This window comes from Cupressus sempervirens, chromosome 10 (genome assembly GCF_028749045.1).
Source record: "Cupressus sempervirens isolate cs-2001-9-10 chromosome 10, ASM2874904v1, whole genome shotgun sequence".
NCBI lineage: Eukaryota > Viridiplantae > Streptophyta > Pinopsida > Cupressales > Cupressaceae > Cupressus > Cupressus sempervirens.
The window spans coordinates 644950111-644978024 of NC_143127.1; positions in this window are offsets into that span (position 1 = coordinate 644950111).

The window sequence follows — 27914 nt, forward strand, 5'->3', positions numbered from 1 at the left end:
TGCACTATACTCAACAAGAATGGACTTAGTTGCTTTTTGCAAAAAAGAAACTTCATGTTCAAATGTTCCCTATTCTAAATTTTTAACCAAATTATTTACAATAGTAGTAGTACCTATTTGCTGATTTGAAATCAAACATTCTTTATGATAATGATTTGTCCTTTGCACCTCATCTTGTTGGAAAATATTTTTAGAGAAGTGACGCCTAGTTAATCCATACTTTATGTTGTTTCCAATCTCTATTGTTATCATGAATGCTTGATGAAAAGTCTTACATTCTTTATCGCTTAATAGATAACTCATCTTTTTGGAAAATGCATCAATATAAACCTCTAAGCACACTTGATCATCTGGCTTACATTTTTTAGGAATATCATTTAAAACCTTTGTAAATTTGATATTAAATTTAGGAACTACTTCATCATTCCTAATTCAAATCTTCAAGAACTTATCAAAATAATCAGAGATTCTTACTCTTTCCTCAAACTACTTCATGAAGGTTGAATGTAACTCATCCCAAGATGAAATAGAACATGCCAGTAGAAAGGAAAACCAATCCCTAGCATCACCTTCCAAAGTTTGAACAAACAACTTCATATGGATGTCTTCATGAGCAATTTTAAAATCACCAATCAAATCACTGAACATCTGAAAATGATGACTGGCTAAATTTTCATGTTTCCCATCGAACTTAGGAAAATAATTTCTAAGATCATATGGCATAATATTTGGGAAACCATGAATGTGATAAAAAACTAATGCCATGTATCTCTTAGCAGAAAAATATCTATAATTCTTCTTCATGAGTTGCACACTAGATGAAGGGAAATTTGACATTTATAAAAAATTTAAAACTCATTCACCATGCTTACTTCTAGAATTCATCATGTGCAGCAGATCTAAAAATATTTCTACCAATTCAAACTTTGAACATATTTCAAAATATGGAAACACTTTTTTTGAATCTATCTCTCACAAAGTATGTTGAAATGTACCAAACCAATCTCCTACTTAGTGCTGAAATTACCACTTGATAGAGAATCTTTTGTAAAGCTTACTTTCATGGAAATGGAATCACATGAAAGTGGAAAATACCTTAAGTGTTGATGCTTGTGAACTTAATCTACTGATTTGGCATAGGTGTAGACTTCAATTCTTCACACCACTAATAAAAAAAAAAGTAGAGCCACTATTGTGATTCATTTTAACATTCAAATTTCATATGATAGCCAATCCAACACAACAATTCAAAACTCATCAGTTTAGAATTCATATATTCTCTTTTCTTCCTTACTACTTATCACAACTTTTAGATTTGCATAATTCAATCAAAAGGTCCTAAAAAAATTTATATATAATCAATCTACACTAGTATAGAGATCTTTTAGAGAGTCACCACTCAAAACCATGAGAAAGATTTACAACATAAAAAATCTGAACTAAACCTTTCAACTTATGGGACTTGCAAATCATCAAACATTTTGAAGAGAGAAAATATCTTTGAATAATTTTGATTCTGATTTTACATTAGGACTTGCAAAAACTAAACTGATTGAAGATATACTTATAATAGTCATATAACAAAAAATACATCCAATTCTTACAAACTACTATATATAAATAAAGCTTAACTAGGAAACATATAATTCAACAAGGATATGATAAGAACTCCACAATTCCTCACTACTATACCAAATTTTTCATGTTGTATTGAATCTTTCCTTTTCAAATTCTCAAGGTTTGTCTTTCATATAGATTCAATAAATCCCCAACAGAGTTGTCATTTTGTTGGTGTTTTGAAACAACACGGTTCCAAATTAGCCCGATGAGAACAAGATATAGCCAGGGCTAGCTAACTCCCATCTTTAACATACCCTTTCAAACACTAGGTCAACTATAAGGCTTTGACCCTTCTTCTACTTCAGGCTCTGCAAAACCTAGATGGGTGGACCACAGATTCAATTTATATGGTACCAATGCTAAACATATTCTTAAATCTATTAACAATAGATTTACCCCCTATCTCTCTTATTGACTAATATAATAACATAGATCTACAATAACTAAATGCAAGACAATGTAATCCATAACTGAGTGAGGGCATCCTTTTTAGTTCTTCAACATAAAATATAAAGATGATTTGAATTTGATTTTATTTTATGTGGATGGGGAAAGAGGATGAATAATAAGTATGGACAATAAACTAATGATCCTATAGCTTATCAGTGCCTCGTCCATTGGGTAATTCACAAATCTCTCTCATGTATTTTGGATATCTAGGACACATATCATATGCCAAGACTCTAGATCTAACCATTTACCTTGTAAATTAGATATCAATGTGCAATCTAAATCTCATTATTACCTAACATCCTCCTCAATAAATATGGAACCCTATTGATTTCCCTGAAGCATTTACATAACTCCTTGAATTATAAGCAACAATGAAACAACATACAAGCTTAAGGGACTACAACTATGATCTAGGCCCTTTGTTCAAAGATCATAAAACATTACAAATCACTGATAAGCGAGACATGATTTAAAGTGAAACTCAACACCTACTTTTCTTTGTATTGATTTCCTTGAAATAATTCATAAAAATGCATGAAATTGACTTACAAAATACCAAATAAACCACACTATACAATATAGATATGATGTCATACAAGAGAGAAAATGTTAGGAATGAGAAGCTGATGGGATGCGAGAGGGTATCATAGCCAAAGCATAGCTTCATGGTCTAGAACCAACACATCCCAGATACTTTCTATTCAAATTTCATCTATTTCATAAACCATTTCTGTTTCAATTTCCAACTCAAAAAATTTCCAATATTTTTCAACACCTAAGATAATGAGAAGCTGATGGGATGGGAGAGGGTATCATAGCTAGAGCATAGCTTCATGGTCTAGAACCAACACATCCCATATACTTTCTATTCAAATTTCATCTATTTCATAAACCATTTCTGTTTTAATTTCCAACTCAAAACATTTCCAATATTTTTCAACACCTAAGATAATGAGAAGCTGATGGGATGGGAGAGGGTATCATAGCTAGAGCATAGCTTCATGGTCTAGAACCAACACATCCCATATACTTTCTATTCAAATTTCATCTATTTCATAAACCAATTTTGCTTCAATTTCCAACTCAAAACCTTTCCAATATTTCTCAACCCCCAAGATGAAAGATGGAAAATACATATATAGGATGAAATAATTCCATCCTAGCCTAGAGATATTTTCCATTTTTTCTCTTTCATTCCAGAAAGATCTAATCCTTTCACTAGCTTTAAAAATTGGCAAAAAAATTGACCGGGCTCTGAAGTCAATCACACTAATTCTTTGTTCCACTTTATTGCACCATGTTGAATCTTGTCTCATTATGAATCCTCAGTCAAAAATTATTGATTGTCAAAGTTGCCCTTTTAGAACTGCCTACAAGAAAACATGTTAGAAAATCACAAAATGCATTTGGATTTGGCTTTGAAAACTAGACAAATTGATACCTTAAAAAAAAAAAAAAAAAAAAAAAAAAAAACTAAGAGATTAGTTCATTGTCATGAGGATAGCATAAATCTTATATTAGGGCTCCATGATGAATAAAAGGATGCATTTGGTGAGCTGTCAAAGTGGGCTACTTAGAATTTGCAGACTAGAAGCACTGGCAGAAAGAATTTTTTGCAAATAGAATTGACCTGGGAAAGTGTGCAGATGGATTCATCAAGACTTGTAAATTGGCACACTTAAATTATTTGAAGAGGATAACATAGTGATACAATCCATGTAGTCTCATATATCAGAAATATCAAGTTATAAAATCTTGAATAGGGGTACCGATAAATTTTCCTTTCATGACACCAGTAAAAGGTTACAAATTGCAATTGGAATTGCATTAAAAAACTGATCAAATAGATTATCATAAGCTCAAAGTTGAAATATAGAAAGTATCTAACCTTTAAAATAAAACACAAAAGTAATTTTCTCATTCTATTGAACTGGTTCAAAGTTATAACAAGTCAAACAAGGTGTCCCAAAATTTTGAACAATTCACATCAACATGACATCAAAAAATGACCAAATTTGAGGGATTCAAAACCTTGTCAAATAGATTCAAAACAACTCAAAATTTGAGACATAGGCTCTTTGGTATGGGAAATAAATACTCCCAAAGTAGTGAGTCATGAAACATTACTGGGTGTGAGATATTCAATTGCAAACAAGGCTTCTTGTTGTTGTTTGACACTTCGGCAAAATGCAGAATTGGACATTGCTCAAAATGGGACTTCATGGAATGGGTCAGAATGGAAATTTATCTTCATGAAATACATAGAAATATTTAATGCAAGGTGTTAGAATGGGTATGTGTGCATCAAAAAACACTTAAGGGCTTAAATTTTTCAATGGTACTTAAAATTAGGGCTTCAATTTTGAGTCCCAAACAAAACCCACTCTTTGTACTTTACAAAATTATATTGTTTCTCAATTTATGTTTGAGGTTCCAATATTTTTGAGAAATCTTATGCAATAGATTTAATCAATTAATTAGTATAAAAATTTGAGTATGAAGATATTGAGGATCATGATAGGGTTAATTTAGGAATAAATCAAGGTTCATGTGAATATTTCATGGCAAGAGATTCAATTGGAGTGAAATAGAAGATGGAACAAAAAAATCACAAGATGAGATCAAATGATAGCTAAATTGAACTGACAATTAATTCCCTTTGATTATGAGCTTGACTTGTTGAAGAAAATGTATGGGTTAAAGAAAGTTGGAATATCTATCGAGGAGTATACAAAAAAGTTCTAATTTGTGTCCTCATTCAAATATGTCATGTAGAAGCTGACAAAGAGAAGATTACTCATTACTTTAATGGGTTGAATCCAAGCATTTAGGAGAAATTGAGTATGTCTTGATAAATAGTATTGAAGAAGCTTACTAATTCTACAAGAGTAGAGGAGGATAGCAATAAGAAATTTGACAATAAGAAAAGTTCAATTGGTTGCAGTGGAAGAAATGGTGGCCAATCTAATGGTAGCTAAAATGATGATTAAAAAAATGATGAGGCAAGTAGTAGCACTCAAAAGTAGAGGGGAAATAATTTCAATTGTTTCAATGATAATAATCAAGATTGGAGAGGAAGAGGAAGATGACATGGATGAAGAAGAGGGGGCCTTTGTGGAACATGTTTTCAATGTGGAGAAGAAGGCAATAGAGCATTTAAAAGTCCTCAATGACAAGTAAGGAAAAAGAGAAGACTAAAGGCCATGCCAGAGTTACATATTTGGATGAAGATGATAAATAATCACATTATGAAGATGGTGAAATAGGAGAAATCCTGGCTAACAAAAAATTTCTATCAAGTAGCAAGAATGAACATGATCAAATGAATATATTGTTTTGTGCTAGGTGAAAATGTGAAGATAAGTATTGTGATATGATTATTGATGGTGGAAGCATTGATGATTTGGTGTTAGACGATATGGTTACAAAGTAAAAGGTTAAGAGTCAGAAATGCCTACATCCGTACTATATTGCCTAGGTGAAGGATGACCACAAGGTCAACATTAATGACCAATCCATAGTGCAATTTATAATAATGAGTTATTATGTGATATCATACCTATAGATGCATGCCATATAATACTGGGTTGGTTATTAAATTTGGATAGATATGTTGTATATGATGGTCATGCAAACATCATTTCTCTAATAAAGGATAGAGTGAGACATAAGTTGAAGCCATTGAAGCGAATAGAAGAAAATGTATGTAGTACTACCACACTATATTTCATTGATTGAAGGAAGTTCCTAGAAGGTTTGAGGCATGATAATGTGAGAAATTATATAATTCTAAAAGAGGGTAAAGAAGAAGTAGAAGATGTACCTATAGAAGTTGTAGATTTCTTGAATGAATTTAAGAATAACATATCTCATAATTCCCCCAATGGATTACCACTAGTAAGGAAGATCAATCATTAGATGGACTTGAATCCAAGTACAAAAATTCAAAATAAGGCATCAAAAAATGACACCAACACAAAGTGAAGAGTTGAATAGAAAAGTATAAGAGCCATTGCAGAAGGTACATGTTCAAGAAAGTACATGCCCATGCTCATATCTGCAATTTTAGCACCAAAGAATCATGAATAATAGAAGATGTGTATAGATCCTAAGGCTATCAATAAGATCATAATAAAGCACATATTTCCCTTACTAGAGAAGGATGATATTATGGATTGTTAGAGTGGCATTGCATATTTCACAAATAAAAATCTAAAGATTGGATATCATCATATTTATATTATAGGAGGAGATGAATAGAATACTACCTTCAAGACAAAGGAAGGATTGTATGAGTTGTTATTAACGCCTTTTGGGCTAGCCAAATCACTAAGGAATTTAATGTGGCTCATGAAAGATGCCCTCAAATATTTTTTGGGTAATTTTGTCATTGTTAACTAAGATGATATTTTCATCTTCAATAAGACATTAGAGGATCATATAATGCATTATTGTATGGTGTCTGAGAAGTTAAGGAAAGCAAAGTTGTTGGACGATCTAAAGAAGTGTATTTTTATGAAGGAGTTAGTATTTTTTTTTTTTATTGATCAACAAGATTTGGAATATTTGAATAGTCAATGAAAATTGAACTAGAGAAATTTAAAATTGGTTAGTTTTGATATAGTTACACATTTTTTTGAAAAATGGGAGTGAGAATTCTAATAGGGTTTATGATCTTCTCTTAGCAAGAAACATTTTTTTCTAACAAAGATGTAGAATGAGGTAGTTACGTTCTAGAAACTTAGGAGTTTGTATGTAGAGGATACTGATTTTAAAAAAGCATCGAAAGCTTGTACAAAACTTGATATAGATAACGATATGAAGTAGTTTTATTTCATCATTCATGATGGTATACTATTTAGAGGAAGTCATTTATGTATTCCATGGAGTTCTATAATTCATAATCTCAACAAGGAGAAGTATAGTAGAGGATCGTGTGGATATTTTGGTGGAGATAAAATCATTTCTTTGGTTACTAAGAATTATTATTGGCTATAGTTATAGCAAGATGTCAAGAACTTTGTAGAAAGTTATAGAGCATGTTAGATGGAAAAATAAGTGAAGTAGAATATAGGGTTGTATTAGCCATTACTTGTACTAGACATGTCATGGGAATATGCTAGCATGGATTCAAATCTTGTTTTAGAAAGGACTCAAAGAGGGCATGGTTTTATTTCTACACTAGTTGATAGTTTCTTGAAGATGGTACATTTCATTCCCTATAAGAAGACTAGTGACAATTTTCATGTGGCTAAATTGTTTTTTAGAGAAGTAGTGAGACAATATGGTATACCAAGGATTATAGTGTCAAGTTGAGATACAAAGTTTTTTGAGTGTTTTTGGAGCACAATGTGGAATATATTAAAGATAGATTGAAAGGTCAACTTATCACATCATCCATAGACTGATATATTTAGAGGCAGTGATTAGGAGTCTACGAAATTCACTGTGATGTTTGATTGGAGATAAGCCAAAAGGATAAGCTTATTTAACCACATGGAGAATTTGCATCCAATAATTCTATCAATCAGAGTATGCATAAATCACCATTCAAGATTGTATATGGGAGTAGTTGTGGAAAAGCTTCTTAATTTAGGAGTTCAAGGATAAGAGAGAGAAAAGTAGTGCTAAAAATCAAAAATTTTTAGAGCCCCTAAAGAATATCTAGGAGGAGGTGAGAAAACATATTAAAAAGATGAATACACAATATAAGGATAAGGTAGATGACAAAATGAGGCACATGTAGTTTTAGATTTGAGATGAAGTCATATTTCATTTGAGGAAGGAGATATTTCTAGTAGGTACACATAACAAGTTGAAAATGAAGTTTGGACTCTCCAAGATACTAAAAGAACATGATTTAGAAAACATCTAGGAAGTAGAGTTTCTTTCTAAACTATATATTTCACTAGAATTTAACATTTTAGATTTTACAGTGTATCACGATAGAGGCATTTAAGATGAGGTCATAGAAGCATAGTGGACTACCTATTGGATACAATTAATTAATTGTGTATTGTCTTTGATGTTACACAAATATCATATCATTATTATTTAGTGTATACCTAGCTCACTCGGACAGTGAAGATAGTTTTCTATGTCTACTAAGCATTCCTGTGTTTGCCTGGTTCAAAAGATACTATCTGCCAAGTTCACTTGGGCATTGAAGGAAAGAATGTAGAAGATGAGTGTTAACCAAGCTGACTTGGTGAATGAAGGAAATATTAGATGGAATTAGTGTTAACCAAGATCACTCTTTTACCAAAGGATCTTTGCAAGTTTGCAGTGTTAACTGAACTTCTATTGGTTAACATAGGGCAATCATTTCTAAGTTAGTATCTATTGAGTTGTGTTAGCTAACAAAGGATTTTCCTATTTTGGCATATCAAGATTAATTGTTTTATCTATTGATTCTAGCCAACTTAGATGATAAATGTTAGTTATTCTAAGTTGTATTATAGCTTATTTGACAATAGGGAAGTTATAAGTATAAGGTCAAGTTATGGGGTAATGTGTGTGATATAGAACAATATTGAAGATTTGAGAATTTCTCTAAGGAAGTGAATCCAAAGATAAGAAGGATGTGTTTTAGGAGCTGAAAGGAAACATTTGATCAAAAAGGATCATGTAGAAGCTAGAATAGAGATCTATAACCAGTAATTTAGTTGTATCTAAATTAGGTCATTTCATTGTTACTCTCTAATCATTGTAGCAATGATCTAAATCTCTTAATAGAGTTGGCCTAACAACTATTTGTAAATCCTCTAACAAGCTAGTAGTTCTGTTGAATTATCTAAAAACTTGTAACAAGGCCACTCCTAATACAATGATTAAATCTTATAACAGTTTCATACCTAATAGTGTATCTTGTAACCTTTAATAGGGTTGGTTCCTAATAGGGCTCACTTTAGAAGAGTGAAAATTATTAACTAGTTGCAATTGGTGGTTTTCCCAAATTGGGTTCCCATGTTAAATCTTTGTATCAAATGTGTTCAGGCTATTTCTTTTATGCTTGAAATTAAGTTAAAGTAGTGATAATCATTAATAACATCTTAAGATCTGCAAAGATAATTCATTATCAAGTATATTCAATATTTATTGAGTTACAATATTTTATGTGTGTTTGTTGAGGATCAACTATATTTAGCTTTCAGAGTTTATTTTTTATTGACATATAAGGGATCAAGAATTTATTTTTGTAGTAGCTAATTCACTCCTTTGCTCTTAGTTACTCCTCATATATTTCAAAAAATTGGTATTAGAGCTATTTTGGTGCTAGCAGAGAAGGTTTCCAAGACCCAAGCTAATGATCAAGATGTCTTACAAAAGAGAGATTCCCAAGTTGAACAGAGACAATTTTACAGCATGGCAAGGACTTATGAGGTTACATCTAGCTACTATATGTGATTCAGGTTGCAAATATCTTGACACTAAATATAAAACTCCCACTAGAACATGATCAATTGAAGATATTCCTGAAAAGAAGAATCATAACATCATGGTGATTGATATTGTATCTGCTCTTAGTTATGGTGAATTTGATGAGGTAAAAGACTATAAAACTGCTCATGAAATGTGGACCAAACTAAAAGATATCTATGGAGGACATGACAATATAGGAAGAGCCAAAGTAGAAAGTCTTAGAGAACAATGTGATCAAATGAAAATGAGAGAAGATGAGAATGTTGCAAAATATGTGGAGAGAATCAAGGCCAATATAAGTGCAATCAAAGCATCTGGAGAAGATATTAAGGACACAATTGTTGTAAGCAAGGTATTTAGAACTCTTCTTCCTATCTATGCAATTAGAGTGTCTTCTATTCAAGAAATGAGATGTGATCCAAACAAAAAATTAACCTTGGATGCTCTAGTTGGAAGATTGATAGTCTTTGAACTAGAAAACTATGATAACTATGTTCCTATTTCCAAAAATATTGAGTCTGCATTTGAAGCCAAACTCTCACTTAAGGAAAAGAGAAAGAAATCAAAGGCCAATCAATTAGGAGCTAAGGAAGAAACTAAAGAAAATTTTGATAGTGATCTTGAATGTTGAAGCCCTACTTGTAAAGAAATATTTCAAAGGCAAAGGAAAGTAAAAAGGTAAAATTCCTCTAATCTACTTTTCTTGTGAAGAAGTTGGTCATATTGCTACTAGGTGTCCAAATAGAGAAAACAAGGATGAAAAGAAAAGCCACCAGCACAAAGGTAAGAAGGATTTCAAAAATCACTAGAACTACAAGGAAAAAGATAACAAATCTTATTTTATGGCTAAATATTTTGATAACATTGAAGATGAAATGGTGTATATTGTTGTAAAAGATGAATCTAATGATGAAGGAGATAAGATGGCACTTATCTCTCACGTTAGCAAAAATGATACATGGATTATTAACAGTGGATGTTCACACCATATGACTGGAGATAAAATAAAATTTGAACATTTTAAACATTATGATGGAGGTAATGTAAGATTTGGAAACAATGAACCTTGTTCCATAAAAGGAAAAGGTTGTATCTCATTAAACAATGAATTTATATGTGATAATGCCTATTGGGTTGAAGGTCTAAAGCATAATCTATTGAGTGTGGCATAGTTGAACAATATTGGATTTAAGGTAGAATTCATGAATGGAAAGAAAAAAATAGTAGATGAAAAAAGAAATATGGTTGTATCTAGCAAGCAAAAAAAAGCTAATCTATTTGTTCTTGATCTCAGTGAATGCTCATGTTTTATAGCTCAAGTAGGAGAAAGTTGGTTATGGCACAAAATACTATGTCATGTAAACTTTGATAATCTGGTTAAGATAAGAAAACATAAAAGAGTAAAAGGTATTCCTAGCTTGAAGAAACCTTATATGGGTTTATGCAAGAATTGCCAATATGGTAAGATGGGAAAGACTAGCTTGAAAAGAAAAAAATATCAATTAAAGAAGTCTTTGAAATTTTACATAGTGACTTATGTGGAGCTATTGGAATAGAGATTTGTAGTGGAGAAAAGTTTTACATTCTTTTGTTGATCATTATTCTAGAAAGAGTAGAAAAAGAAACTGGAAAGAGATTGAAATTTTTAAGATCAGACATAGGTGGTGAATTCATCTTCAATGAATTCAATAATTTTTACATTGAAAGAGGAAGTAAAAGACAAGTATCAACCCCTAGTACACCTTAGTATAATGGTATAGCTGAAAGAAGAAATAAAACTATCATGGATTGTGAAAGAGCATTGATGACAAAAAATAATGTTGCAGTCAAATACCAGAAGGAAGCTGTTAGCACTGCAATTCATACCTTGAGTAGAGTTTAGTTGAAGAAAGACTCAAACTAAACTCCCCATGAACTATGGTATGGCTACAAACCTAATGTGAGTTATTTGAAAGTATTTGGTAGCAAATATTATATCTTGAAAGAATATATAGAAGGAAAATTTGATGTAAAAGATGATGAAGGCATATTTCCAAGATAATCCTATAGAAGTAAAGCATACAAATTTTTGAATTCTTTTACCATAAAATCATAGAAAGTGTACATGTGAGAATTCGTGAGTTTGTAGAAAAGAGTGAAAAAGAAAGCAACAAAGAGCCAAAGGATTATAGAAGATTTGTTTACTATGAACCTAATACCCTTCCAAATCTATCTAAAAGAAAGTAGGCTTCACCTCTCGAGTCCCCAAAATCTCCAATAGTTATCAAGTTGCAGATAATGCAACATGAGTTATAGTATGAAGAACATGAGTCATAGTTAGAAGCTACCAAGCTAGTTCAAACTAAGTTTGAAGGACCTGAGTTGTAAACAAAATGACCTAAGATTGATACTAAAGTTCATGAGGAAAACAATGGAACTCATACCAAATCCAAAGAACTTATGTTAGCAAGATATGTAAGAAGGCTTCATGCACCTAATCATATCATTGGAGACAAATCTGATGGAACAATGACAAGAAGCAAATTAAAATATACATGTTTACTTTATGAATTTGAACCAAGAAATATTAAAGATGCATTAGATAATGAAAGTTGGGTAGAAGTGATGAATGAAGAGATAGAACATATATAGAAGAACAAAACTTGGACTCTTGTTCTTAGACCCAAGGATAAAAATGTAATTGGCACAAAGTGGGTATTTAGAAATAAGCTAAATGAAGATGGAAAAGTGTCTAGAAACAAAGCAAGATTGGAATGTAAAGGTTATTCTCAAGAAGATGGTATTGATTATGGTTAAACTTTTGCCCCTGTTGCAAGATTAGAAGGTGTTAGAAGTTTACTTGCATATGTAGCTCATAGAGGATTTAAAACATATCAAATGGATGTTAAATCTGTATTCTTAAATGGAATCCTTGATGAGGAAGTCTAAATTGAACAACTAGAAGGTTTAATAGATCTTAACAAAAGAGACATGGTTTGAAAATTACACAAATCATTGTATGGTCTCAAGCAAGCTCCTAGAGCTTGGTATGAAAGACTAAGTAACTATTTGATACAGACTGTCTTTCAAAGAAAAAATGATAATAGTAGTTTGTATATCAAAGGAGGACCAAACAAAAATATTGTGTTGGCAGAAATATTCATTGATGACACTTTGTTCACAAGAAATGATGACTTGTGCAAGGGGTTTTTAGAAGAAATGAGTAAGGAATTTGAGATGTCTATGTTCAGAGAAATAAAATTCTTTGTTGGATTATAGATTTAGTAGAAGAAAGATGGTATCTACATCACTCAATCCAAATATATCAAGGAGATACTAAAGAAATTTGGAATGGAAGATTCAAGATTAGTTGGAACCCCTATGTCTACTAGACATAAGCTTTTCAAAAATGATGATTCCAAAGAAGTAGATCAGACCACATATAGATCAATGATTGGAAAATTTTACTATGTAGTACATACATAGCTTGATATTACATTAGCAGTTGGCATGGTGGCAAGATTCTTAGCAAATCTCATAGAAATTCACATGATGACAATCAAGAGAATCATGAGATATTTGAAGACTATGGCTTATGGTACAAAGTTGGAGGAAATCTAGACTTGAAGGTTTTTACTGATGTTGATTGGGTAGGAAGTCTTGATGATAGAAAAAGCACTAGTGGTGAAGCATTCTTTCCTAGTAAAAGACTAGTGTCTTGGACAAGTAAGAAACAAAGTTGTATCTCTCAATCTATAATAGAGGCAGAATATGTGGTAGTAACAGTTAATTGTTATAACATTATTTAGTTCAAATAACTATTGGAAGGAATGAAAATAGAGATCAAGGATCCAATAGTCATATATTTTGACAACACTATTGTAATCAATATATCAAAGAACCCAGTGATGCATACCAAAACAAAGCATATTGCTATAAAATATCACTTCTTAAGAGAATTGGTGTAGGATAAAGAAGTTAGATTGGAATATGTAAATACAAAAGAATAGATTGTAGATATATTCACCAAGCCATTACCTAAGGATGCATTTCTGTATCTAAGAGGTAAGCTAGGGGTCATTCCCCAATCTGAAGCTCATTAAATGAAGTTTAGTGATACATCAACTAGAGCAAGTTGAAGATCAATTAGTCGATGCAATATTGACAAGGGCATATTGCAAATGAATTGGTACTTAAGGTACATTAATATTTCTAGAGTTGCTTTCTTTGGCATGTGTTCTCAGAGAGAAAGAAGTTTATTGTTATATCTCATAGATATTTTTTTATTACAAAGAGGGAGAAATTTTATGGAGAGATATCAAAGAGGGAGAATGAACTTGGTAGAAGTTGTTGCAAAAAGTTTTTTGACAGAGGAGAAACTGAAGAGTTTACATTGACAAAGGGAGATCTTTGAATAGAACTAAGGATATGTTCCTTACTTTATTCTTATTCTCAAAATTTCATTGTGTTATGACATGTGTTACCATCAATGCCAAAGAGGGAGATTTTTGGATATAATTAATTAATTGTGTATTGTCTTTTTTGTTACACAAATGTTAGTGTATGCCTAGCTCACTTAGATAGTGAAGACAATTTTCTATGTCTACCGAGCATTCTTGTGTTTGCCTAGTTCAAAAGACAGTGTCTACCAAGTTCGCTTAGGCATCGAAGGAAAGACTATAGAAGATGAGTTCTAACCAAGCTCACTCAATTAATGAAGGAAATATTGGATGGAATCAGTGTTAATTGAGATCACCTGGTTACTCAAGGATCTTTGCAAGTTTTCAATGTTAACCAAACTTTTGTAAATTAACATAGGGAAATCATTTCTAAGTTAGTATCTACTGAGTTGGGTTAGCTAACAAAGGATTTTTCTATTTTGGCATATCAACTTTAATTGTTTTATCTATTAATTCCAGCTAGCTAAGATGGTAAATGTTAGTCATTCAAAGTTGTATTCTAGCCGACTTGACAATAGGAAAGATATAAGTATAAGGTCAAGTTGTGGGATAATGTGTGTGATATAGAACAATATTAAAGATTTGAGAATTTCTCTAAGGAAGTGAATCTAGGGATAAGAAGGATGTATTTGAGGAGCTAAAAGGATACATTCAATTAGGAAGGATCATGCACATGCCAAAATAGAGATCTATAACTAGCAAGTTAGTTTCATCTAAATTAGGTCATTTCATTGTTACTCTCTAATAATTATAGCAGTGATCTAAATCTCTTATCAGAGTTGGCTTAACAAATATTTGTAAATCCTCTAAAAAGGTGGTAGTTCTATTGAATTGTATAAAGACCTCTAACAAAGACACTCCTAATAGGGTGATTAAATCCTCTAATAGGGTTACACCTAACAATATATTTTGTAAATTTTAATAGGGTTGGCTCTTAAAAAAGCTCACTTGAGAAGAGTGAAAATCAGTAACTAGTTACTATTAGTGGTTTTGCTAAATCGGGTTTTCACATTAAATCTTGGTGTCAAATATGTGAAATGCTATTTCTTTTATGCTTGCAATTAAGTTAAAGTAATGATAATCACTAATAACATCTTATGATATACAAAGATAATTTATTATTGGGTATATTCAGTATTTAACAAGTTACAACATTTTATGTGTGTTTGCTAAGCATCAACAGCATTTAGTTTTTAGAGTTTATTTTGTACAAACATCTAAGCGATCTAAGATTTATTTTTTTAGTCATTGATTCACCCCTCCCCTCTTAGTTACTCCTCTTATATTTCCAAAAATACCATAGCAACATCATCATCTATAAAGGATATTTAGCAGATATTTGATAGTCATATTGGTAGAAGCAAAAGGAACTATATATGTGAATATTATTTGGTTAAATGTAAATGATGTCTAATAGAAGATTCATCTCAGATTGCAAGGGAGGAGTTGAACCATATTAGGTTTCCTCTAAACACCTTAGAAATGATAGGGTCACTTCTCAAATTATCCTAGGTGTGCGATGAAATAGCATCCTTGGTGTAAGGGCAATCTTACATCACCCAAAAAGAATTATATTTCCTCGTTTTCAATAAGGGCTATTTAAGTCTATAGTTCCAATTTGTGAAAAATTAAGTAATAAATATGAAACAAATAATTATTTAGGGGTCACATATCCTAAAAATGAAGGGCCATGATGTTGTCTAGAGTATCTTTAGGTGGTAGTTTGTGTCTATTTCTTGAAAAATATTACAATTAAAATCTCAATGTGGCTTTGAATATTATATTTTCACTAGTACATTTGGGTTCATTTTTTGACCTTTATTGGTCAAAATTTTGACCTAGTTTTTGACCAAATCCGACCAATCCATTGGTTGATATTTTTTCGATCAAAATTTTGACCAACTCACTAGTTGGTCAAAATTTCAACCAATCTATTGGTCAAAAACCTTCCAAATCCATTGTTTAGGTTCAATTAGAAATTGGTTGAAATTTTGACCAACAAAGGTAGAAAAAATTTAGGCATTGGTGGAAATTTTGACCAACAAAGGTAGAAAAAAATTTAGATGTTGGTAGAAATTTTGACCAATGAAGGTGGAAATTTTGACCAACAAAGGTAGAAAAAAATTTAGGCATTGGTGGAAAGTTCGACCAATGAAGGTGGAAATTTTGACTAACAAAGGTAAAAACAACTTTAGGCATTGGTGGAAATTTCCACCAATAAAGGTAGAAAAAACCCAGGTGTTCGTGGAAATTTTAACCAATGAAGGTGGAAATTTTGACCAATAGCTAGGTGTAAATTTTTTAGGCATTCTATAAAATAGTTCACATGCCTTGCCTATGATATGACATTTTGTATGCATCCTACACTTTCTCATCCGGCTGATGATGGATTATGCAGAGTGTTCTGAAACCATGATTCTAAAAAACACACACAATGAAATCCAAAATGAACTTGCACTGCAAATGGATTATGGAAATTTGATATTTTTAATTTTGCATGCATATCTAACAGGACAAATATATGTTTAAGTTGTGATTGTCCTAATAGACATGCATGCAATTTTACCAATATCAAATTTCCACAATCCATTTGTTGTGCAAGTTCATTTTGGATTTGATTGTGTGTTTTTTAGCATCATGGTTTAAGATCACTTTGTGTAATCCATCATCAGCCAGATTAGAGAGAGTGTAGGATGCATGCAAAATGTCATATCATACGCAAGGCATGTGAACTATTTTATAGAATGCCTGAAAAACACTGACAGTAACTAATATGAAGAATATATAGTTAGTTATATGATTGAGACAAATCATGTACATTGTATGAAGATGGTCCATGGCTAATAGGGCCCACAAAAACATAAAACATATCATAAAAATAATTATTTTCATGTTTTTATCATATGGGGTACACATAACATGACTTATTATTGCACAATTCAACTAAGTTCAGTTAATTTCCATGGGGATTGTCCCCATTTAATGGTGACATTTTGCCACATTTCAAGCCTTTTGATTATATAAAGAAATGGATAGCATGAAAAGGTTAAGTAATGTCAAGCCATTTATTTACTTGATATATAATGTGAATAGAACTATTATGTTGCTCAACAACCACCAAATAAAATTATCATCAATTACCCAAAAAGGCATGGATGGAATGTTGGAACCGACCTCCAACTAACTACTATCACCATCCCTCTATATTATAAGTTATAGTGGTGCTCTAGATTTTCTCTATTCCATCATACACCTACATATCATACACTTTACCATAGTCCATATCAACAAGGTCAAAGAGACCAGTTTCATTTGACTAGTATGTGGAAGACCTTGATGTTGAGAAGTTGTTTGATTCACGTGGAGTGGAAGGTGTTTTGGCCCTTTGGAAGGAAGCTTCATCTCTTTTACAGGCTTCTGTATTTTTACTTGGAGAAGTTTATTGCTTTGAATTGTCCTCATGGCTCCTTGCAGATGATCCCAATAGTGTCCTTGCTATTTTCTTCTACCATAACATAATGTTCACAAAGTGTTAGAATTGTCTCTAGATGAAAAGAAATTGTAGAGGCTTAATTGACATGTGATTTTAGTTAATGTACTGTCTCACAATTAGCTGGATGATGAGCTTCCTTGGAGCACTGAACCCTCTATATCATATATCCCTCTATCATAGAACCCTTAGGATGTGCTCTTTATCAAACCAAGCCCTTTATAAATTTCAAGTGTCTCTCAACCATCCACATTGATCTAGCTTGTATAGGTCCACACAATTCAATCTCCTCAACTTGATGTATGAGGTAGTGTTCTTGAGCATTGAAAAATGTTGGAGGTAAACACTTTTTCATTTCACACATAAGTTGTGGAATTTTTGTATTCCAATATTTTATATCCTTTTAATCAATTTCTTTAGATGATAACCACCTAAAAGTGATTCAACATGCAAAAACACATAAAGGATATTTCAAATAAAATTATACGATAGATTTCAAATAAAAAGCTACGAATCTAAGAAAAAACACTTCTAACCTCATGTATTTTCCAAGATCATATATACCTTGTCTAATACTGTTGTCAAATTGTTGTGGAAGGGATAGAGGTAGGATGAACTGCAATCATTAAAAAATGACCATTTCAATATATTATTAAATAATGCAATTGGTACTACATTCAATCTTACAAATATACTGTAAATAGAAAACATGACTTACCTTGAAGAAGGTATGCCAATTATGTGTTTTCAACATGGCCCAAAATCACCTTTCTTTGATAGAAGAGTGCTTATATTTGCAACAAATCTTATTGGAAATTTTGTTTTTTTTTATGACTTCTTTTAATGCATTACTTTGTTGCTCCGTTAATAACCAAGGAAGGGCACTTGTATTTATGCAGTCTCCATTGCTATTTGATTCAATAAAAAATTTTAGTGCATGATTGGATTCATGAATATCAGTACAAATTTTAGCAATTTGTTCTCTATCACACCTTCCATCCAACATTTTCTATAATTTCTCTATTACATTCTTTCTAGTATGCATAGCATCAAACAAATGCACGATTGGGAGATCCTTGTAGTATGGTAACCTACTAAATTGAGTAGGATTACTTTTCATTCTTCTAGGAAGTTGGTCATTGATGCCTTGATGACCTTTATGAGCATCAATTAGAGCATTAGTAAATATAAGACAAGATCAAAAGATAAATTGTAAACTTCAAAAAACAAATTGGACATTACCTCAACGATTTAGTCAATTGTATTCCAACTTTCATAAATGAGGTATTATTCTTCTTGGCCTTGATGATGTCTCTTCTTTCTCATTGAAAAGATGTTTTTTGACAATTCAATACCTATGATTATTCTGGAGAAAGTGTCTAAACTCATCAAACACCTACTTTCCTAAACTTCTCGAATGATGACATTTCATCTTCGGACCATAAACTAGACATGTAAATTTTCCCTTTTTCTGAAGACCTAAAGGATCATGTATAATTGAATCATGTACAATTATCATGTACAACTTAAGCATTCAATAGTAATGTGTAAGCACTATAATAGACAAAAAATATGTGATCTTAACAAGATAACATACCACAAAAATGAGTTAGCCTAGGGGCATCATGTATTGTCCATACAAGCATTGCATGGAATTAAAATTGTCGATGTCCTGTCAGTCTAGAGATGTCATACATAGTGATGCCATTCCATAACTTCAAAAACTCATCAATTAAGGGCTCAATATACACGTTCATATCTTTAACTTGGGATCTACCTAGCAATTGAATGAATATAAACATTACATAATTATTATAACCATTTTCATGCACTATTTATAAATTAATTTAGATAACTATAAAGTAAAAAAATACCTGGCACAATCATTGACAACATTATGTGCTCCCTCTTTATGGACATCCAAGTAGGAATGTTATTATTAATAACAAAAATAGGCCATACTAAGTAAACAGATCTCATATCTCCATATGGATTGACACCATCCACCGCCAATGAAAGCTTTAGATTATGAGGTTCTTCTTTAGAGTGTGACCATGTTTCTTCTATCTCTTTAAATGCAAAACCATCAGCAAGCATTCGCATAGTGTCATCCTGACTTCTATTGCATGCATGGTAATCCATAAATTGTGCCAAGCTAGGGCATCTGAATAACCATTGAAGATGTAGAATAATGGGAATGTATCGAAGAACTTTGTGAGGCACTTTTCTTGTTATTTGATCTGACCGATATCTACTAACATGACAATCAGGGCATTCTTTTCCAAATTCATGTTGTTTATGATATAGAATGTGATCATTGGGACATGCATGTATTGTCTAATACTTCATTCCAATCTGATCCATAATGTTAGATAATTCTTGATATGAATGAGGGAAAATGTTTGATGGTGGTAACAAAAACTCACTAATCAACCTACAAAAACAAATATGCATTGTTAATATAATGAATAGTAATTGTATTCTAACATTGAAGATGAAAAAAATGACATACCTTAGCATACATGACATTGCTACATTAGATATACTATTCATAACCTTTAAGCTCACCAACAACACTATAGCCGAGAGTAGAGTTGTTTGGGAGCCTTCATATAAGGGCTTGTGTGCCTTCTCAAGTAAAGGTATATCAAGACCATCTTCATCATCATTATCAAATTCACTGGTACCATCATTGTGAGCCTCTTCATCACCTACCCCAATACCATCTTCTTCAATCATGTCCTTTAGCACATTATCATCTTCTTCCATGGGAGTGTTATCCTCAGCTTGGATATTCAAACCTCCATGTTCCTCCAGTAGGAAATCCACTTTCAGCAACAGATGAAAATCGTGGCCCCCTTCAACATGACCATATTGCCAACAATGGCTCTAGGCTATTGTGATTAGAATTCTTTGATTCTTTAAGCCCTTACACTTTTTGAAAGGAAAATAACATTTATCAGGTTTTCTTTAGAACTGAGCCCACAATGCAGCCATTATCTCATTATTTTGTTCTGGGTTCATATCGTCAGGTGTGGTCTTTATTCACAGGAAAATATACTTGCAAATAAATTGGATATGTTGTAGTTAATGTTTATATCTACACATATGGAAATTGTTGATTAATGTTTTCAAATGTAACTAAAATGATCCTATAATTTCTAGAAGGCCTAGATGTTTGCAAAATGTGAATTTATAGAAAATGTATCTTAGTTATTTGTAAAATGCCTCAAAAAGATGTCACAAGCTGAAAGTTACTTAGGTGCTAATAGCAGCATGCCATGACTAATGCTGATAGAAATGACTAATGTGATTAATGCATCAACTAATGAAGATGAATAAAAGATTGAAACATATTAATGCAATCTTCAATCAAGAGCATGTGAGCTCAAAAGATGGGTAAATCTCAAAAACTCGTGAGCCTAAGATCATTACAATTTTAGCCATGAAATAATTGCAATTGAAATTTGTTGAAAAATAGGCCTAAGTGGGTTGGCCTAAAGGTCAAAAGAATAATTCATATTTCACTTAATTACAAATCAATTAGCTTATGCAAGTTTGGCCTCATGGTGGTTGTACAATTTTAAAAAAGTTAATCCTTAGACCATTTGGGCCTAACATCAAGGGACATGAATTTAGGACTCAAATGTTTGTAAATTTTGGATGCTGAAATTCTTTGGAACATCCAAAAAAATTCCATAAGCATATAAGAAGAGCAAAATGGTGAGTTTCACCTTGCAGGATGATTTTGGAAAAGAAACAACACTTACATTGCATGCCGAGTAATCTAGATTCAAAAAAAGTGAAGAGGAAATATGTGCCTAAATAAAAAAGGAGTCCTAAAAGATCATCAAGAAGGATTTGAGGATGCTACTAAGAAAAATAGTGTGAACACCCACAATTTTGCCAATTTGCACTAGAACTCTTCATCTCAGGTTCACTTGATTCTGGAACATGATACAAACTATGCCACTTTTCAAAGAAAATATTTAAATCACATAGACCAATATTATATGCAAAGCAATCTAGATCCAAAAAAGATGAAGACAAAAGATATGTCTAATTAATTAACACAGACCTAAAAGATACTAATAGAGAATTTGAAGATGATTTTCAGAAAAATGGTGCAAATGCACATGATTTTTCTAGTGCACACAATAAATCTTATAGTCAGGTCTATTTGAAGTTAGAAAACAACTCTCAACTACTAATTTCTAAAGATAACATTCACCAATTACTACCAGATTGAATCACAGGCTTTTCATTTATTAATAAAAATAACACAATTTTTCCTTTCTAAATTAGTATTCTTTTCTAAATTTGGATATCCTCAATTTTTTTGTGAAGATTGAGTTAGTGCCCCTATAGGAAACAATGTGAGTTGGCATCATGCAGACCCACTTTGTCTAGAATAAAAGACAAAGAATTTATGTTGCATCCAATTTGTGCTCGACTAGTGAAATACATGTCTACCATGGATGTAAAGCACAATGACAATGAGAGAAATTTTGTTACCTATTACCTGAAAATAAAACCAATTGAGGAGGCAAGGGTGCATGAGTTTCAAAACTTCATGTGCTTCTCAATTAGTTTCTGTGGATAATAGGCAAAGTCTTCACATACCCTCATACATTTTAATATTGAAACACAATCAATATTTTTTTGATAGGGAATGTTTAGTAAAATGAAGCAGAGAAAAAGAAACATAGTTGCAGTAGAAAAATAAGGTTAAATGTAGTAGTGATCATTGCAAAAATGCCAATAAGATCACCATGAATCATCTAAGAATAAAAAAGATCAAACATAGAGGCAGCCCAGTGTGCCATCATGCTCTTACAATATTATCTTGATTTTCTTCCTATAACCAGATAACCACATTTTCTCACTACGATGTTGATATTCTGATCTGATACAAGCCACAAGAAATTGGAATTTCTTTAGTGTTTTCATTCACGAATATTGTTAAGGAAAATATATGGTAAAGGTGATGATGAGGTTAGAATGATGAGAATTCCATTACTTTCTTGATTTCCTTTCTTATTCATGTGCACTATGTTGTAATGTTATTATATTATCTAATCTACTATCCCCCAGTTCTTTATTATATTCATCTCCAGCTTGTCAAATCTCTTGGACTATTATATCCATTACATATTTCCCTCTTTAAATTTTAATAAAACTTCATCCTATATAAATGTAGCTATATTTTCTAGATTTTTGTCACAAAACATCCAGCTACTCTGTGGTGATTTGTTAGTTTACAAAAATTGGTTTTACCAATATGACAAAACAATCCCAAAATTAGTTTGGTTGCATTCACTGTATAGTATAATATATAATTTGGTATTCCTATATATATTTATATATAACAATTTATATGTAAATACAATAATGAATAAACTAATAGGAAGATATATATTTCACATCCCTCCTATATATCTTTATAGGATTACAAGAATATTATACTAATTAGTTAGTTTACTGATTTATATATAAATTTTTTATATAACATGATTTTGGGTTACACATATTACACACATGTCATTGGTTGTCCAATGGGGAGTGTGGACTACCCAAAAAATCCAATGCTATCATTGTCAACTCCATGACAAATTCCTCTACTTTAGGTCTGTCCTACCAAACTCTAGCCCACGTGAAGCATTCAAACATGGTTGTTAAGCCTTGGAGAACCTTCCATAAAATTTGAAACAATGGGCACCCAAAACTTTTTTATTAACAACATTTTGAGCTCCTAGACCTACAACATTTTCTCCTTCACACTCTCCAAGCTTTCTTTTCTGCAGATGCAAACAAATTTGTACTGGTCTTGCAACAACAACACCAAATAAATCTCAAATACTTCAAATGTATGAGGATCACATGTATGTAATGAGTGCTAAGTGGACTATTTGTAATCATAAGAGATGAGCTCTTGTAAATCACCACTCTTGCAATTGTTTCAAGATCGGTACTAATTAAACATCATATAATTTGACATGACAAAAAATACCACCTCGTTGTTAATGAAGGAATTGAGAAAATCTATGATCAATGGCTCATAAGGCACATAACTTGTTGAAGGTTTTGCAAATGGCATGGCAAGCTAAGAAGGCTTAATCTTGGGCAAAACTTTATGATCAAGGAAAGTTGGATCATCACAAAATTGAGTAGGCAAACCTTCTAGGAAGTTGCAATACTTCAACCTTGTAAGTGTCACCTCAATGCAATGGGTACTAAACAAACAATTTAAGTTGATGAGAAATGGTTGTTATGAATTCAAATTGTAAGTGTCACCTCAATGTATTGGGTATTAAAAAAACAATTCAAGCTGATGAGTATGGGTTTTTATGAACCAAAACTCATGAAATATGCATTAAGTCCATACTTGATGTTTACAGTGAGTATGGATTTTTTTTTAAGAACATACCTACTATTTATAGTTAGTAAGTTTCTATATCCTCTAAGAAATTTGAAGCAATGAGCCAAAGTCACACAGTTGAAGATGATCATTGTTCCCTCAAAGTGCCACTGTTTGATAAATTGTTGCATTTAAATATGATCTAGAAAGGGCCTTTCCACATAGTTTGTTGGCACTATTTGACAATCATCGATCATGTGGTTATTGCATAGAGGCTAAGGACCAAACATGGAATCATGGAGATAGTGCACAGATGTACAAAGAAAATGCAAGAAACATTAAAGAGATTGTTAACCATTCAATGGCCTTAATAAAGACAAAGCTTGGCACTTGAAATGCATAGTGCAATGGGATTAGTAAGATATCAAATTTTTTGATAAAATGCCCAAAATAGAGCTTGGAATGCAGATTGATGAACATGCATATGGGAAAGCATGATATGTAATGTTTTATATCAAAATTGGCTTTGACTCTATTGGCTCAGTGCATGAGATACACCTACAACTTCTCTACACAATTAGCTTGATATGAAATGTTTTAATCCAGATGTTCAAAACATGTACAAAGAACATGAATTGTTTGACTAAAGGAATTCATGATATTGGTGTCAATAGGTCTCTATGAAAGGAAAAGAAAGGATACCAATTCATTTAAAAAAGTCCCAAATATCATACTTCCATCACAATTCAATTATGAAATATAACATGCAACACCATGTCTGATTAGATTGCTTACATAACTCACAAGTTATAACTTTATTCCCTCTAGTTTCATAAAATGATCTGCCCTAAAGAATTTGATTATTGTACCAAACACCCAACTTCTCTTGTTGTCCATTGCAGGAATAGACTCACATGCCTCTTGTTTTTTTATTGAAGAAGTGTGATTGGTATTGAAGAGTCATTGAGCTTCTTACATGGTGTACAAATAGATTGAAAAAGATTGCTTATAACATAGTAGAATCATGACAACTCCTTTCAAAATTCTAGAAACTCTTTTCTATCTCCATGTCATCCTCTATTTAGATCATATGTTTATTTGGGAACAAACCTTCCAAAGTCTAAATAATGGAGCTTAAGCAATTTCTGCAATAATAACATAGGCGGAATGAGAGTTGACATTTATTTTATGTTAGCTACATTCTTGATAGGTTGTCAATTTCTCCCTTAATTTAATGATGTCTATTGTCAACTTGCAAAGAAAACTATATTTGCATCAATACTGTCAAGAAGCGTTCTACAATGATAGCAAGGGGTGGTGTGTAATGGTGTAAATGTGTTAACAAAAACTCTTTCTTTCAAATTTGACAACTATTTACATGTCAAAATACTAATATTAGTTATAAACATGATATTTCCAAAATAAACCACATGAAAATAAAGAGATGCCTTGTATAAACATAAAATAAAATATCTATTTTTTTTCCTAAAGATAAGAATTTTAAAATTTAAATAAAAAATTAAATACAAATAGTTGAAGTATTTAACAATCTAGATACAATAAAACTTATGTCTTTGTATGTAGTAAATATAAAGTATATTAAATAACTTAATAAGGTAAATAAAATAGCTCTAATTGATATCTCCTACTATTTCTTAAGATAGATGTATTTAAGATATATGTATTAGAAGTCTACATACAAAAGCATTATAGTGCCAATAAAGTGTAAAAACCACAATTGCTTAAATTGATTGTTAACAATGTCCAAATGTAACATTTTTAGGAATTCAACTACAATTTTTGCACATAAATTTTCCAAACATTCTACCCTCAAAATATCATGATGGATTGAATGCCCCAGATAGGAATTATTTTTTACTCTCCCATTCATTCGATTAACTCTCTTTATTATTCTCGAATCTCACCATGCTTTCTATTCAACTTTATAATTTGATTGTGTTTTTGTTCATGATATCCCAAAGAATGCAAGTTTTCAACTCCTGCAACACATTTCCAAATCTCTTAGAGTACTCTAGGATCTGCATTTAAGATAAGAAACACAAAGACTGTGTTTTGTGAAATTTATTCTTGATCAAGATAACAATGTGCCCATGTAACCACTACTAAAGATGTTCATTGAAGATGTTCATTGAAGATGTTACAGTGTGATAGGTACAGGTGGTGTTTTGCTACAAAAATTAGTTAAGAATCAAGATATTGAAAAAACAAAAAGAAAAGTGATACAGATAGTATGGATCAATAAATAAAACAAACTCTATACCCGCAAATGATCAAAAGACAAAAACCGATCAATGTGATAGGTAAGTATAAAGCATGCAATATTGCAAGTTCCAAGCATAAAAGAACATTCAAATTTAGTGCATAATAGAAGTTTTAACTAACATACAAGAGATGCTACAAAACATTCAAAAAGAAAACCAAAATAGTTTTTAGAAATTTAAAGTGGTTCTTGCTACAATCTATCATTCTTGAATCTCTACATTAATCATTTACCTTACAGTTTTGAACATAATTTGTCCATTTACTTGTATGGAACTTAGTCTTCTCCTCTTCTAAAATCATAGTTTGTATGAAGTTAAACTGACTTGAAAATTTAATAGCTCATATAGAAAAAACTAAGAATATAATTTATTATGCCCCAATGAAATGTTTGGGTGGTAGTAAATTGCAAGGTGATCATTGGCATTGGTAAATGGACATAATGTAGCCATTTTAAACTGGATTTTGACTATGTATAAAGAGATAGTCCAAGGAGAAATTGATGTGGTGGCCTCCAAGGAGATATTTGATCAAGGATGGAATGAATGATCACACCTAGTGTGTACATTACATAATAGAGATAGTGTTGTGAATATAAAACTAAAATTAAAATATGCAAATCCACTTGGCTTAAATTGAAACTATAGGCTTACAACTCCAAAACACATCTTCAAAACACTAAATGAAGATTAGAACTATAGGCTATGGTTGGGTAACTTTTACTATAGTGCCAAGTCGCAAATAACAAAAAAATACTGTTACTTTTGGGCTTTCTAAAAAAGGGGTGGGGTATAAAAGGGTGCTTAAATTGTCTCGTAGAGTAGGAACAAGTGAATTCCAGTTGTGGAGACATCCATTCCAAATTGTTTTCTTTATTTTTGACTTACCTATCTAGATTGCTAAAACTCAAAGCTCCTAACCCATTATAAATAGTTACCCATTCCTAACTCAAAGCTCGTAACTCGAAGTTCATCCATACATTTGAATTCTACCAAATGATGTTAAGAGACTAATAAGGCCAAATACATTATAGAAAAATTAAGTACTGATTTTTTCTATGTGAGAAAATACCTAGGATGGATCATGGAAGCAGTTGGACAATAATTGACCCAATACTCAACAAACATAAAGATCTAAAAAGTAAGTTGAATTTAAAAACTAGGATGATAGGAAAACCTACCGACCAAGAGAGAGGTAACGACATTAGTTTTTTGCATCAATGGTTTACATGTAAGTTTTAGGAAAAGCTTAAGTGAAGCAGATTAGACATTCAAAAATTAGATTTTGAAGGATGTTTCTTGAATAATTACTATACGCAGGAAAGTTAAATTGCTACCAACATGCAAAATGGGCTGTAGATGCTTGATGGATTTCAAATTGTAGGATTCAAATTATAGCTAAGGATAATCATCAATGCATCTGCTATCAGTATCACGAATACACACCATTGACTATATTTTACATTCAAGCTTTTCCTTGTGTGAGAAAGCCAATCTATAGTATGGATCTTCCAATAAAATGTAATAGTAAGAGTTCTAAAGTAATTGACACAATCTTGACCAAACATAAATTTTTCCTTATAGTTGCCATTAATGTTGTTCAATAACATCAAAATCATTCTGCTTCCTTCTAAAGATACATACAGCTATTTGAATTTAAAAATTGCCACGATTAAAAACCTATTGATTAAAACTAACTTGAAAAATTTAAGACTCAACTTTTCAACTTATGTACAGTTCATATGAAAAGATAGACATATAGTAGAGAAGTTTGACATTTGGTAGTTAGATTTAAATGGTATGTCTCATATAATCATTGTCAGTCATTAAGAATTATACACCATACACCTATA